At 36.2% G+C, this 15,183-nt stretch overlaps 1 long non-coding RNA gene across 1 annotated transcript in view; it reads left to right on the top strand.

The window, feature by feature from the left end:
• Window positions 1–8,327: 8,327 nt before the first annotated feature.
• The window catches only part of LOC141933021 (uncharacterized), a 108,761-nt gene continuing 101,905 nt past the window's right edge, over window positions 8,328–15,183 (top strand). The window contains exon 1 of the long non-coding RNA XR_012625973.1: window positions 8,328–8,445. This is a non-coding gene — a long non-coding RNA (uncharacterized LOC141933021). The remainder of the gene's footprint in view (window positions 8,446–15,183) is intronic.

Here is a 15,183-nt window from a genome sequence, read left to right as displayed (position 1 = left end):
GCTAAACAACATGCTGTGCTAAATTATTTAGCAGATTGAGTTTAAAATAATTACTCTTTATAAATACTTTCCACTATAAATCCAGAAGGATGAATTTTTCTTTTTGTCCAGCAGTGTGGGGTTATAAATACCCAAGTACTCTGTCAAAATACTGCCTTCTCCAGCACTATAAAATTGCGAACATTACACATTTTTGAGATTTATCTTGGGTGTAAACATATATGGTCAGTGTCATTTCTTCACTTGATTTATTGAATTTAAGTTATTGGGGTTTTTTTTTTGGTTTTGGAGCAAAACCAGCTCAGACGTGTGACCACGTTTTAATCTGAAAGCCATGAGATCTGTGGTTTCTAGTACTGTTTTCCATAACTGTGATCATGGTTGAAGAAAGCTGGGTTGCTGGATATGACTTTCACACATCTGGAGCAGGCACCTTCCTTCCTCAAGTATAAACTAGTTGTCTGGTAAGATGGAGCATGCAAGTGCGACTAGTCCAGTATGTCTACAAACTCAGCCAAGCTCATGCAGGGATTTGAATTGAAGATCAGTCACTTGATTTTGGCTCGTCTGTTTGGGGAGCCACAGCTTTTAAAAAAAATGTGGAAGACTGGAGAGCTTATGTTGAAGAGGGTGGCTGCTCAGCATAAAAATGGAAGTATTAAACATAAAAATACATATTTTTAAGTGAAAATACATTTCCACTTCAGCAGTCATAATTGTGTTATTTGATAAACTGTTTTCACAGTAAATTCTAGCGATTAAGAATTAGCAGAATCATGCGTGGCCACAGACTGAGTAGCAGTCAGATGCAGTGATACCTACACTCAGAGCAGCTACATCTGCCAGAGCTGAGCATCACCTGCATCATGGTGGCATCGGAACCCACAGCATCGTCTGCTTTCCACAATTCCAAAATTACCATTACACATATTTAATAGGACAATGTACTTTCTGAATTTAATGGATCTGTGGGAATCCATTCCTGCTGCTCTGGGCTCACGTAGTGCATCAGCATTACATCTTAATATGCATGTATAAAATATGCTCATATGTGCACTATCCATTTTAATTACAATTCTACTCAAGCTCGGATTCCTCATCTTAGTTCCCTTCGAGATGTTTTGCTACTTTTCCTTTGTGCATTATGAGTATGATTTTCATGGTTCCATCTAGAAGATTTTGCTTCCTGAATTAACATTGGAATTTGACATTTTCTCAATAATATATAGGTAGTGCTATGATGATAGTACCCAGGAAGGCTACATTACATTCTCTGGCAATTTATTTTAAAGACATGTGAAGTGTGTCCTTCTTCCCAGGCAGAGCTGATGCTATTCCATATACCATATCTCAGTGCTTTTAAATCCTCAGGGAAATTATCTTTTAAATTACTTAAGGGGAGAAAAATAAAAAGGCAGCACGGTTTGACACTGAGGATTAACTGCTCCTACATAAGTTAATTTGGTTTAAACATGTGATACTTTCTGGATATTGATTTGGATATTTTAGTTCTATAACTCATAAATTATAGGCAAACTTAGCATATTATGAAGATACTTGGCTGGATATTAAAATTTTTACAGTACTTATGAAATAATTGCTTAAGTCATAATTGCTCTGATATTCTGTATTTTTTTAAAAATGCAAAAAGAAAGAGTAATATAGGAGAAGTGGGAAATAAATCCATTTCTAGAAAGACCAGCATAATTTGTTAAAGCAAACAAATAAACAAATCCCACAGTTGGGGCACACCATCTGTGACTGTTATCTGCCTCCTTTGTACATGTTACACTGAGTTTCCTATAACTGATTCCAAAGCTACATGGGGATATTTGGCATGTAGAAACTTTAAATCTGTGGGATATTCAGCTGTGGGGAAGTAAAATAAAAAGCTTACATCTCTTGTAGAATCATTATCAGTAATCCTTGATGCATTTTTTTTTTTTTCATTAAAGAAACTTTTTTTTTTTCTTAGAGATTTAACTTGGTGTTCAGTGAATAGAGTGTGCATTTTCAACAGATAAATAGAGTTTGGGAACCAGTAATGCATTGGTAAAAGTGTCTGTAGAGTAAATAATTTCATGAAAATGGCACTTGATAATGTTAGGTAGCTACTGAGAAGGGAAAGCCACAATTCTGCTACAAAATGTATTCATATCTCACACCCAGTACAGAATTTTGCCTAACTGGCAAAACCCTTTTTCTAAAAAAAAAAAAAAAAAAATCCAACCCAAAACCCAACAACAAAAACTAACCAACCAAAAAACACCAGCAAAAGAAAACCAGTAAGACAACTCAAACACACATGCCAAAAATAAATAAAGAATACAAAGAGTGACAGAGCCTTTGAAAAATGGAAACCCCCGAATGCTGACAAGGATGGCACGCGGAGTTTGGCATCTCTAAGTTACTGGTCATGGGGCACAGGGTGTTCATCAGCTCAGCTGCCGCTATCCCAGCTGTGGATTGGTACCATCATAATTTTTACCCACTGCTGAGGCATCCTGGATGCTTGGATGTTCTGCCTGGCTAGACAAGGCCAGGGAATAAGGGTCGTGCAACCTTGGTGCTAAAGGGTTATCAGGGTTTTCCATCTGAAGAGGATGCTGCTGTTTTGCGGACAACAGCCTGCTGCTGACAAATGGGGTATCCAGCCAGGACATGCCTTTCAGAAGTGACTGTAGGAAAGGGCTGGGAACTGGCAGGGAGCCCCAGAACTGTGTACCTATTATTTTCTACCTGTGCAATGACTCTGCTGTTTTTGCAGTCCCTGTGGAAATGAAGCTCAGCTAATTAACGGTAATGAACACCATGCTGTGAGGAAGGTTGCAAATAAGTGAAGATTTGTAGAACAGATTCTAAGACAAATAGCTATGTTTTTCAACAGCAGCAGAACCTAGCAATCTGAGATTTTCTATAGTTGTCTGTCTGTAGTTGCTATCACTTCATCTTGCTAATACCTTTGTCACTTATATTGCAATTCTCCTATACTGAATAGTTGTAGTCAGTTTTATTTAGCAGAAATCCTTTGATCACCTTTGATTTCCTTTGTGCTTCAAGAAAGTAGAGCTTATGGTGTGCTTGTGCAGAGGTTTCACATTTCAGACTACTTTTCTACTCTTTTTTTTTTTTTTTTTAATTGTCATGTGCATAAATTACTGCTGATCTTCTTTCATTTGCAGATTCTCACCCTGGAGTTATGCAGTCTCCTACTGATGTTTTTTGTTGCTCAGTTTTGAAACACCTGTCACTTTTCCCAGGAATTATTTCAATGTGTCTCGGGTTTTTTGGCTTCCCTATGGAATTAATGCAACTTTTTTTTTTTTTAATGAGAATAATTATTTTTTCTGTTTCTTTGTCATTATATTTCTTTTGCCGAAATGAATGTGTCCTTAGAAGTCCCTTCAAATAAGTCATAAGGGCTTGCCATATATTCTGGGTGATGTACAGATTGTGAATTAATAGAATAGTGCTAATTAATTTTTTCTTTTTAATTTTCTCCTTTAGTTCTACAGTATTATGTAATTGTCAAAGATTCAGGACCTTTTCTAGATGCAGTGACTTTATTTCTATCACTTTAAAATATGCTACTGTTGTAAGAGAATGATATAAAGAGATCATGTTCAATTTTCTGGAACTTGTCATTTGATATAGTTTCTAAAAGGAAATCTAAAGCAAAAAATACTCAAATCCATACCATAGAAAATCATTAACTATTCTTAATTATTAAGAAAACTGACAAGCTTTTATTGCTTCTTTTTTTTTAAGTCCAGTTTTTCCGTATAGTCTATTGCAAACATGTAACAGAGATATGAAAACTTAGTAAAATTTAAAATAAGCTCTTTAAGTGGACATCATCTCTCCAGCACAGCACATCTTGCACTGTAGTACTTGAAGCAACATTGTGAATTCAAATACCGAGAAACTGAAACCTTTTCCAGAAATGGATTTAGTGAAGACTGAAGGGGAACCTGGAGGCATTTAAGCATTTTAGCTCTGACCTCTGCTCAGATTGTCAGATTTTGGAGTCTTTGGAGTGATGATGTGCACTCTTTTCTTCTGCAAAGTCAGTAGGAAGATAAAATAAGGGTTGATATTAGTCAATGCCCAGTTCAACAATATGCACTAAGCTGAGTATTGGAGTATTTTTCTCTATAGAATCAAATCTAATAGGATGCCAATATTTTAATTAAGTTAAGTAAAAATTGGATTCCCCTTGCAGTTTAACGATTAAGACTGCATCAGATGACATTGATCTGGGACTAGAAATGACACCTTCACTTTATGCTTACATTTCTCCCAGCCATAATTCATGATTCTCACCAGGAAATTGGATAAAACTTATTTCAGAAAAAACTAATATACAGAAATTCTTTTGCTTAAATATTTCTTGTTCATTTTTTTGCTCTCTTTCTTCTCCTTTAGGGCCTTAATTGCAAAATTGTTTAAGTAATATCTGATATATCTAAATGTCTTGTGGGTTTTCTGAGTTCCCACTCTTTCAGAGCATTGATGCTTTTTCACATACCCAGAGCAGGCACATCATTATTCCCTTTCTGTCTTCTATTCAGTCAAATAATTTGAAACAGACATTTTCTTCTTAACAATTCTGTTGTTGTATTCTATTATTTTCTTATTAAAATAATTATGAGCCTCTACTGTAATTGATATTTTTTTCACTTAGGCTTGTTTAAATAAGTGCCTAACACTCTCTTTCAAAGGACCCTTTGTTGCCTCACTAAAGGTATGCTGGAGTGTTCCCTGAAATAGCTCAATTGGTTTCGATTCTTTTTTCTTTTCTTTCTTGCAGCCCTATCCATTCACTTTCAAGTTTGTAGTTTCTTGCACTCTTCAATAATTACATCTTCATCTACCAAACTTTCCTTTTTCATTAAAGAACCTTGAATCCATGTAATGCTGCCATGAAACTCAGCTGGTTTCCATATTTGTGTCTATTCCCATTTTTGTGTGTTCTGTATTAATTTTCTTTCAAGGTAGCTAGTATGACAGAGCTTTCTGAATGCTTTACAGTGGCCGTTTTTCCCCCTCAAATGTGAGGCCCTTGACATTTTTATACTGCTTGAGAAAGAAAATTACATTGTTCAGAACACCATGCTCCATGCTAGAATATCCAATAGCCCATTTTAGACTATTTATCTTAAAACAGTGCTTTTGAATCAACCTTTTTCTCAGTAAGACTATGTGTTTATGTGGGTTAAAAGCGCTCTGGTACATTGAGTAATCTGGTTCTATGGCATTTTCTACCCATTTCTCTTACTGAAAGTGCTGAGACTTCCCACGTTCCGGGAGAACACCCTGCTTCTTGTGTAATGATTATCCTTTTACTTAACTAGTAATTCTGCTTCAGACATAAAAGCCTTTTGAATAAAATGTACTAAGAAGGACCACTTCTTCAAACAAAAATTTGGCTTTGAGCCAGGATCCAAGAAACAAAAACCCAACCCAAGAAAAAATGGTGGTTCTGCTTATCATGTAGCAGTTTCCTCTGTAAAAAATGCAAACTGGCTCAACCTAAACATCAGCTGTACACGTGGGAACGTCTTACTTGCACTCTAACCATTCTTTGGTAAGCCACTACAGCTCTGAAGCTAAGAATTGCAGTGAAAGTGTTGTAATCCACCTAATATGAAGATACAAGTCTGAAGACCAGCCTCATCACAATAGTCCTGCATCTTGCCAATTAACTGAAGCTGCATTGAGTGAAAATATTACAATTGAGAACACAGCAGGAGATGCAAGTGCTATCAAACACTCTAAAGCAACCAGAGGAAATACACTGATCTGTAGAGATGCTAAGTTTCACAACCAGCAGAAATAAATTATTAATCTATTATTTAAAAACAGAACAAGTGTGAATCATAACCTATTATAGTCTTAAAGTGCACAAGATTGTCCCTTTTCAGTTGTTGACTCTGGATTCATGCCGTTGGAGCAATCGGGTGGTTGTCAGGATGAGTGCTGGAAAAATCGAGTGCTGAATCAGACTGTTGCAGGATAAATGTTATTAGGGCTGCACAAGGCATTTTATATAGGACAGTATTTCACCTAGAATGTAAATAATCATAAATTTTCTGCTCTGTATTTCTGTTCAAACCTAATTTAGTTCCTCCTTGATGAAGTTGCGTTTTGTTATAATTATATATACCTTGTAACTTGGTAATCCTGACATTTCACTGTGGTGGAAACGTGAAATTTAGGTCTTTGTAGACATCCCAGTGATCATACAGCAACACTAATGCAAAACAAGTATACTTCAATGAACAGAAAAATGACTTTTAATACAAAATAGAATATGTGTATGTTAGTTTCAGATAATGCAAACAAGACATAGTTATTCAGGTTGGCAACTTTGTCCTCTAATAATTTAATGGCTTTATTTTTGATTGCTGGTTTGCGAAATGTCTGTCATCAGATCTATAGAAAAGACAGAAATCCAAGTTGTCTTCATCATGCTGTATGCTGAAAGAGAAATGCTCTTCCCCCACAACTTGCATTAATGTCTGTGATACCTAGGAAACCTTAGGTAGTTCTGAAGGTTCACGTGGTTATGCACTGAAAATTCCTATTGACCTGGCCAAATCCACTGCAGTGTCAGCAGCTCTCTGAATAAAAGCTAAATTAATTTTGAAGCGCTTCTATAGGTCTCGATGACTGGTGGATCCAGTAGGTTGCTGGGCTGTAGTCCTGCTTTTGATACTTACTGCTGTATAGATATCTTTTAATAGTTACACTTCAGATTTACTCAGCGGTAAAAACAAAACACAAACAACCCAAAACCAACAGCTATGTATAACCACTTGCCTTTTAGTTCTTTATATTTCTTAAATAATGATTCCATGATTTCTGCTTCCCAGGGAGAGGGAAGGTTGGAGGGAAGTGTATGCGAATTCTCTGATATTAATTCAAGGACCCAATTACTAGCATCATATATTGGGGTCACTGAACTACCCAAACAGAGAATTGTAGGAAGGAGGAGATGAATATGGTAACTACTACACTTTGAGAAGGTGAAGCACTTGACAGTGTTTTCTAGTATATTAATGGAGTCGACCCCGCCTTTATAAGAGAATGCAAAATTCAAAAGTAACAGAAAAGCAATATAAATGTGTTAGAGTGACACCATTGATAACACCACCTGTAAAATTTAAATATACTGTGAATGGCTTTAAATTAACAGCTCTTGGAACCGTAACTTGTAAAACCCACTCATATGTGACTTATTACATTCCTGTTGCACATACAGTGCTGAAATTATACATGTGAAGAACAGTCATAGTAGAGAAAGGAATTATTGTGTGTGTTTAGCAGGTAAGGTAATAGCGGTTGAACAATGTAATTATGGTAATCATGGTGTTAGAAAGCTGTGAATCAGTTGCTGCCACTGCTTTGCATTTTGTTTGAACGCTTTTCCATGAAAGCTGTCATCAGTGGTGAGGTTGTCTGGGAGAGGATGCTAGGGGCAGGGAAAGGGGGGAAGGGAAGATGTACTAGGCATTGATTAGATGCTTTTCTCATTAATGCAAGTACACTTACATGGAGGCCTGACATATTCTTAGGCTACAAATTTAACAAGCAAGTCAGGCAAACAGATAGTTAACCTAACAGCGAGCAGGACTAATCCTTTAGCAAGGGCAGAAATCCTTGTAATGAATAATTATCTAAGGACAATCTCTTAAACCTGATTTAATTAGGATATGACCCAGCCGTTTCTTTGAGAAAACATTTAGCTATCTGCTTCTTAAATAAGACTGTGACCCAAAAGCATACAACTAGTATTCTTAGTGGTCTAGCAATAATAATTTTGCCCCTAAAGGTCTGTTCATCCTTGACCAAAATGCTATGGAAAGATATGGATAAGTATCAACAGTGCCTTCTTCAGATGGAGGTTTTTTTTCAAAATACAGACTATAAAAAATAAAGGGGCTCAATATTTTGGAAGTCAGAGCTGCCCACAATATTGAATGGGGTTTTGATTTTGCTTTATGCGCCAAAAGTTTTGTAAAACTTACTGATGTATCTTTTGTTCTGCAGAAGCAGCTGTAAAGCTTTTCCTTGTAATGAAACACTTGATAAAAACTTGATAAATACTCTCAATAGGATTAAAATTCTGGAATCTAGTGAATATTGGTTCTCTCAAGGAGTGATTTTGGCAGGGAAGATTGGGGATTTGAGGTGGGAGGGTGGGGGGGTGGGCGGGAAAGCAGGTGTAAAAAAGCTGTGCAGCACACACACAGAATTTTAATCTTTCTTTCCAGTCCCATGCTCTCAGATGTAAATCTTTGCCAGGGTGGAAGGCAGTGAAGAGTCAGGCCCCTTGGGATGCAGTTCCTGACTGAGTGGTCAGACAGTGGTGCAGGAATACCTGGATGGATGGCTCTGCTGGCCACAGGATCTCTAAGGATCTTGTTAGTTCTTCAGAAGGAGGTAACTTTCCATCCTCTCACTGCTCTCTGCTGGTACCTCCGATCTCTCTGTAGTGTTTTACTTCCAAAATGGCTAAATTGGTTGTTGTGGAGATTATTCCCATCATCACATTATCTACATCCAAAGTGCACTGATGCCAAGGACAGACGTTCATTCTCAGTAAAGTACTTTATATACACCGATCATCTCTTTGGAGAATCCAGAGAACATTAACAGGGCCTGTTTTCTGAGAATAGTGGGAGATATTCTTTGTCCTTTTCTCTTTTTTTTTTGTGGTATAGTTTTTGTATAATAGCTATAATCTTTATTGCTTTGTGGTATATAATGCTTGCCGTAAATGGCTATCAGGATTGATTAAATGTCTGAGCTTCAATGTGCCTCCCATAAATGGCTATCAACATTGATTAAATGCCTCAGCTTCAATATTTAATCAAACTCACTAGCTGTCAATTGCTGTATACTACAAAATCATGAGATTATTTCTTAAATGTGATGCAATAAACCAAATCATTCATAAATCAGGTACAGTATTGTGTATCTTGATATCTTCTCTCCTTTTAAGTAAAGAAGAAAAGCTTGGGCAATGTCAACTTCCCATGATAGTCTATGCAGCAATTTTAAAAGGAGGCACTAGATAAAAAGTATGTTCTTTTTCCTAACATTTGTGTGAGAGAGAGAATTATTGTCATGTCTCTACCAGTTAAAATCAAAGACATGTTAGACTGAACCCACTAAAAGTTTCATGTTAACCAAGGATTTTTTCAGGATATTTTTTGTTTTGCTGTAAAATGATCAGGAAAAGGTTAGTGGAATCAGCAAACCATTGGAGCTTGTTGGCTGACTTAGGGTGTATTAGGAAGCCAACTTTCATGTTATTCAAGCTAGCTTCTGAAAATGGAAGTACGGTCATGGTGAGTCTAGGAAAATTATTTGTTTGACAAGTGTGTTAACTGGGATGTTTTGAAAAAACACTGCCTATGGAATGGAGAAAAAATAGGGAGCTGAACAGTGTAAACACCCGCACTAAATACTGTGGGATTCTGTTAAACTACTGAAGGGCATGCAAAACCTTTCTTTTCCTTGGTAAAACAAGCCCACTTGACGTTAGTAAATCAATGAACTGCTAAGACTGTCCAAATAATGTCTGTGGGACTAAGTACATTCCTACTGTAGGCATGGTCCTCAGCTGATATCTCTGTTGAGCCATCTGAGCTGTTGTCATTATATTTCTTGGGATGAAAGATCTCGTCACTGTTGTAACCTCTCATTTCAGTGGAAAAATATTTGAACTCCTCTGTGACAAGGTAAAAATACTTATTATAAGCAACATTTTTCTGCAATTTAAAGAGAAAACTATTTAGAAACTTAGGTTTTCTAATGGGAAGATGTTAAGGAACATTAACTAAACCTATTCATAAATCAGTAGTTGTTTTGCTCTTCCAGTTATCTTTAGGCGAAGCTCCAAAACTTTTACTTGAATTGAAGACTTTCCTACTCCCCCTGGGATCTCAGTGCCTCAGGGAGCATCTAGGAAGGTTTTTTCATTATACTCATGTTCTTTACATATACATAACAAACAATGGAACCAGTTGAAAAAAGTACTACAGTAACAATTTATAGCACTGAAATATCAGACAAAATATTTCAGATAATATGAGTTTTCTGAATTAAAAAGAGAAAAAACAAGTCAGATTATTTATAAAGGTACTCTGTATGTTTGGGTTGGGTTTTTTATCCACATGTCACTGCCAGGAAATAAGACTCCACTGATTTTTACAAGAATTACTTTGTGTAGTTGATGCTATCACATGAACAAATGGCTAAGTATTCATTCTTTATTTAGATTCCGCTGTATTACAAATGAATTCATAGATCATAATTTGCATTTTCTGCAAGTACCTGGTGGCTGAGCATCAAAATATATTCAGCAAATCCTCCAGGCTAATTGGTAAACAGGAAAAATTAATTGTAGTTTATATGAACATAATTAGACTAGAAGCAGAACCATGATCTCTGAGTTATAAGGAAAAAAATTGTCAGTATCATCACTGTCCTTATACATTAGGGTGGCCTGATGTACATTGTCCAGGCTCTACACCCAAATTGTCTCTGGGGTAAACAGGAATCATGCATCTTGTAGGACCAGGTGATGTCTAAATGAGTGAGAAACAACAGCAGCTCTTCAGATATCCTGCTGGCCTGATCTGCTGGTGAGGCTCCATCCAAGAGTAATTCAGCAACAGGAGAGTCAGTGGCTCCACTGAGGGTTTGATCCTGCAACATTTTGTTAGCCTCTCACTTTATTTTAGCCTTATCAAAGGACAAGAAATGTGTTTTGCAACAGGGTCAGAATGGAGAGACCTCTGTTAAAGGGGAGAGGGAATTGAAAAAATAAGGATTACATTTGATGATCTTAGAAAGAGAAGTTGATGGTACCATATGGGTGTTATTGGTGATGCAATAAGGACTATATAGGTAGTAGGTAATATCTGAAAATAATAGTGGAATAATGAAAAAATGAATACAAAGAAAACTATGTGATAAAGGAAACAAAAGTATGAATTGCTTAGTGCTCAATTAGCAGATTTGTGGACTAGTAATAAGGGATTGAATCCTAAGAAAATAGTGTACTTTGTGAGATTGGGAGGATGTATGTATAAATTGTAGGACTGGGATTTAGTATGACTTGTACTTTCAAACTGAAATTGGAACATCCTAGCAAGACACCAGGGATTGAAGTTGTAAATGACAGAACAGTTCAAATACCTTGGTATTTGTGTAGATCTAATCTCAGCTAATAACTATACCCCGTTTAGGGAATTGCTAAATTCAAACAAAAGTCATCCTGATTAACTGACGTTCTGTTGTAGTGGAGATGAGATAAAGAGTAGAGAAAAATGAAGAGTATATCAGCTTTAAAAAAGAAGTAGCTGACAAATACACTGAAAGATGTTTATTTCAGGGAGAAATTCAATTCATTCTACTTTTTCCAGGGGGAATGGGAAAACAGGCAGGATGGTATACAGCAGAAGGCGAAGAAGGACTGACTGAAAGTGAGCATTAGAATCCTACAAATAAAAAGGGCAGAGAATAAAATGTCTTAACTTAATCCATGTGTCAAATCAGTGGTGGAACCAGGATTAATATTCTGGATTTAGAACAAAACTGTGCTATCGCACTTCATGTCCAAACACCTACGATTCACTAGCTGTTAATAAGGGAATTCTTTTACCCATCTCATCCCATGATACACTGCATTTGTTAACGTTCTGGCAAGCATTAAGACATTAGTTTTCTATGAGCAGTAGGTAAAAGATAAACTGAAGGTCATATTCTTCCTTCTCCTGTTACATATTACAGTGGCATGACTTTGTTTACCTATGTCCTAGAGAATTGTGTGGGCCTAAATATATCTGTAGAAATGCACATTCATATTTTTGTGTGACTCCATTTCTTTTCCAATTACTATCTGCAGTATTACCCGATTCTATGTTACAGTCCTCTCTTACATTTTCTGTAATGTATGATGATAAGCGTGTTCAATAAATATTAGTAAAAGTTTAACTTAGAGTTAGGAAAGATTGTTATTTACAGTGTTTTGTGGTGGTCTTTCCTCCATGACATATTTTGTGTCATGAAGTGATTTTTGCCTGATGCAGAGTTACAGAAGAAAAGTACTTTTTGCTTTAACACATTTACTAAAGAAGCAACTTCCAATTGAGGAAGCACTATAAATGCTCTTAGAAGTTTTTCTTCTTTTAAACTTATGGGATAAGTTAAGTAATACTGTCAGTGGTTATCCAGAGTATTAATTGTGTATTTTGGGGGCAGGGCTTTGTTTTTTTTCTTTCTGCATTAAAAAATAGCAGGCTGCTGGTATTGCAATCTAGGAAAAAGGAGACCTGTAAGTAACATTTAGTAATGTGCTTTTCTGTACCAAGCTCTTCTCAGATTATAAGGCTAGAGGAGATCAAACCTGTTGTTTTTCTAGAAATTTTAAGTAAGACGAAAGCGTAATTTGATTGAATATATCTCGCTAAAATGTAACTGCTTTTCAAGTGCTTGTCTTTTTAAAAGTAAGGACTTTCTCTAATTTTTTTCTGTGGGAACTAAGATTTTTTTGTTTAAAGAAAAGTTTAAAGTACAGGTGTCATTTAAGGCTATCTGTTAATGTAACTATTTTCAGCCATTGTTGACTTTCCCCTAGACCTGTTGTCCGCTAGGTGAATCTTTGAGGTAAAACATGTAAGTTGTCGTTACTCTGCAGTGTTTCTTAAGAACAAGTCACAAACAATATGTAGAGGATATAATATATTACATTTCTCAATGTATGTTTAGAATCAACCTGGGGAGCAAGGGGGGGGAAATGTAGTTTAATGGCCTATTTTTATTCTGAAGTGTAACTATATTTTTATTAATCTAAAGTCAGTGAATGGTGCTTGAAGGCATAGTTGTAAACTCTAAACTTTCCCTGGGCAGAAACAAGTCTGGCTGGGACATAAAACCATGCTCCTCACCAAAGGCCTAAAAACCAGCCAACCCTGAAATAGCTGTGGCATTACATTATCTTCTAGATTACATTGATTTTATTTTTGCTTTAAAGTATTGGTAAAAAATATTTATTTCATTATGGATATAGGACAAGAGGTAATAGCCTTAAGTTGCACCAGGGAAGGTTTAGACTGGATATTAGGAAGCATTTCTTTCCAGAACGGGTAGTCAGGCGTTGGAATGGGCTGCCCAGGGAGGTGGTGGAGTCCCCATCCCTGGAGGTGTTCAAGAGTCGGGTTGACCCAGCGCTGAGGGATCTGGTGTAGTTGGGATCTGTCAGTGCTAGGTTAACAGTTGGACTAGATGATCTTCAAGGTCCTTTCCAACCTGGATGATTCTGTGATTCTGGAAGTTTAACTTGAGAAAATATGTGGGTAGTTGTTCAGCCATAAATGTGGTTTATTAGTGTTTAGTTTAACATGGATTTTACTTGATTTCATCAGTTTGTTGCTGTCCAAGTCGAAAAGCTAATTAGGTGTAGCCCACTGCTATTTCCAAGAGAAAAACTACAAATAAAATCAACCAGCACAAATTGTTGACTGGTTTTGCTAAGCAAACAAGGTTACTCTCTCCATGTTTATTAGTAAAAAAAAAAAAATTAAAAATTAAAACTGTTAAAATACATATAGTTGCAAAGTGTGCAGCATCATTCAGCAAGTCATCTTTAAAATTCCAGACATAAACTGTGTGTCTGAAGGTACTATAAAGTGGAGAAAGCCTATTCCTATATTATGTGATCATATAGAGATAATTTACTTTACTACTACATTTCCCCACTATAATTCTATTACATTTAGGGGCTCGTTTATTAAATAACACTTATCTGTCTGATGTTAAACTGGGCATGACATAGCTAGTCCTGCAAAACTGTAATGCTAGAGTGCAGTTTACCATCAGTGCTTGGAAAACAGTATGAACCAATGCTTCTTCCTTTGAATTTATCAGGCATTAGAAGTACCTTATCTAAAAATACCAAGGCAAAAAAACCAAAACCCAGAAAAAATGTCTGTCTAACATTTGTTATGTGAATGAGCATAATAACAGATCTGTAGAAACAGCTTTCTTTTATTGCTTGAAGATCATGAAGCAGCTCAAAAATAATATGAGGAAAGCCAAGCTGAAAAACCCAAGTAGTGTCTGTCTATAAAAAGACAAGAGAATCCTTATGTCCTAGAAAACAGTTGTCTCACTTTTTTTACAGCTAATGGGGTGAATGTGTTAATGTAGTCTTCTGTCAATGTTGTGTACTGTGAAGAGTGCATTGTCTCTGTTTTATAGATTAAAAACTATAAAACAGAACATTTGTTCTTGAATAAAAATTAAATAATTATCCAGGATAGGAAAGAGCTGAGCAAGGAACCATTCTTGAGTTACTAAACTCTGTGTTGAAAAGGTGCTTTTGGTGTTTAGTTTTGGCATAAGAGACACCAACACTACAAATATGTGAGGCAAATTCTCAATAGTGAGGTAACTGAATTGAATTTTGAGACAGCATTAATATTGCTTCACTGGTGATACTAGATATGTAGATAGCAGGCAACCTCCACTTCATAAAAGCTGTAAAGTTTGGGGTTTTCTCAGTGTGCTACCAGAATTTGCTGCAGTATTAAAGGTCTGTAGAAACACATATGCACGCTCCACTGTGCAGATTTCTGCTAAAACTACCAAGTATATTTCCAATTTGAAAAATCCCACATAAAATAAGGCAGAGAAGTTGCACGCACATGTGTTTTGAGGCTGACGTGCTCTGGATGTGTCGGACTTGCACTGTAGAGTATCTCTATGCTATGCACACCTGGAACCAAATCAAATGTGCTGAAGAAAATCAGATATGTGGTAGCAGAATTAGAGTCCATCCAGTTATAATTGCAGCTTTATTTTGAAAACATGGGGACCACAGTATAATTTTTATGAAACAATATTTTTACAAAGATATTTAGGTCATAATTCTGCAGTGGAATGTAAGTTGGAGAAGCTTGCGTTGGTTTGGCACACAGGCTTTCTCATCTTCCACTTGCTTAATGGATTCAGAGGTTTTTTAATAATGCAAAATAAATATATGTTTAGTATTTATAACCTAGCACCTATTGGAATTTGTCTTAATAATATTTTTTCTAAATATTTAATGTTGATTACCTTTTTGTTTATGCATATATTACCTTGCTAATTATGGTGGTACTAGGCTGA

Source organism: Strix aluco, chromosome 21 (assembly GCF_031877795.1).
Source record: "Strix aluco isolate bStrAlu1 chromosome 21, bStrAlu1.hap1, whole genome shotgun sequence".
In the NCBI taxonomy this organism is placed as follows: Eukaryota; Metazoa; Chordata; class Aves; order Strigiformes; family Strigidae; genus Strix; species Strix aluco.
Note: the sequence above shows the minus strand (reverse complement) of the source record. Positions and strands in the feature narration are given on the sequence as shown.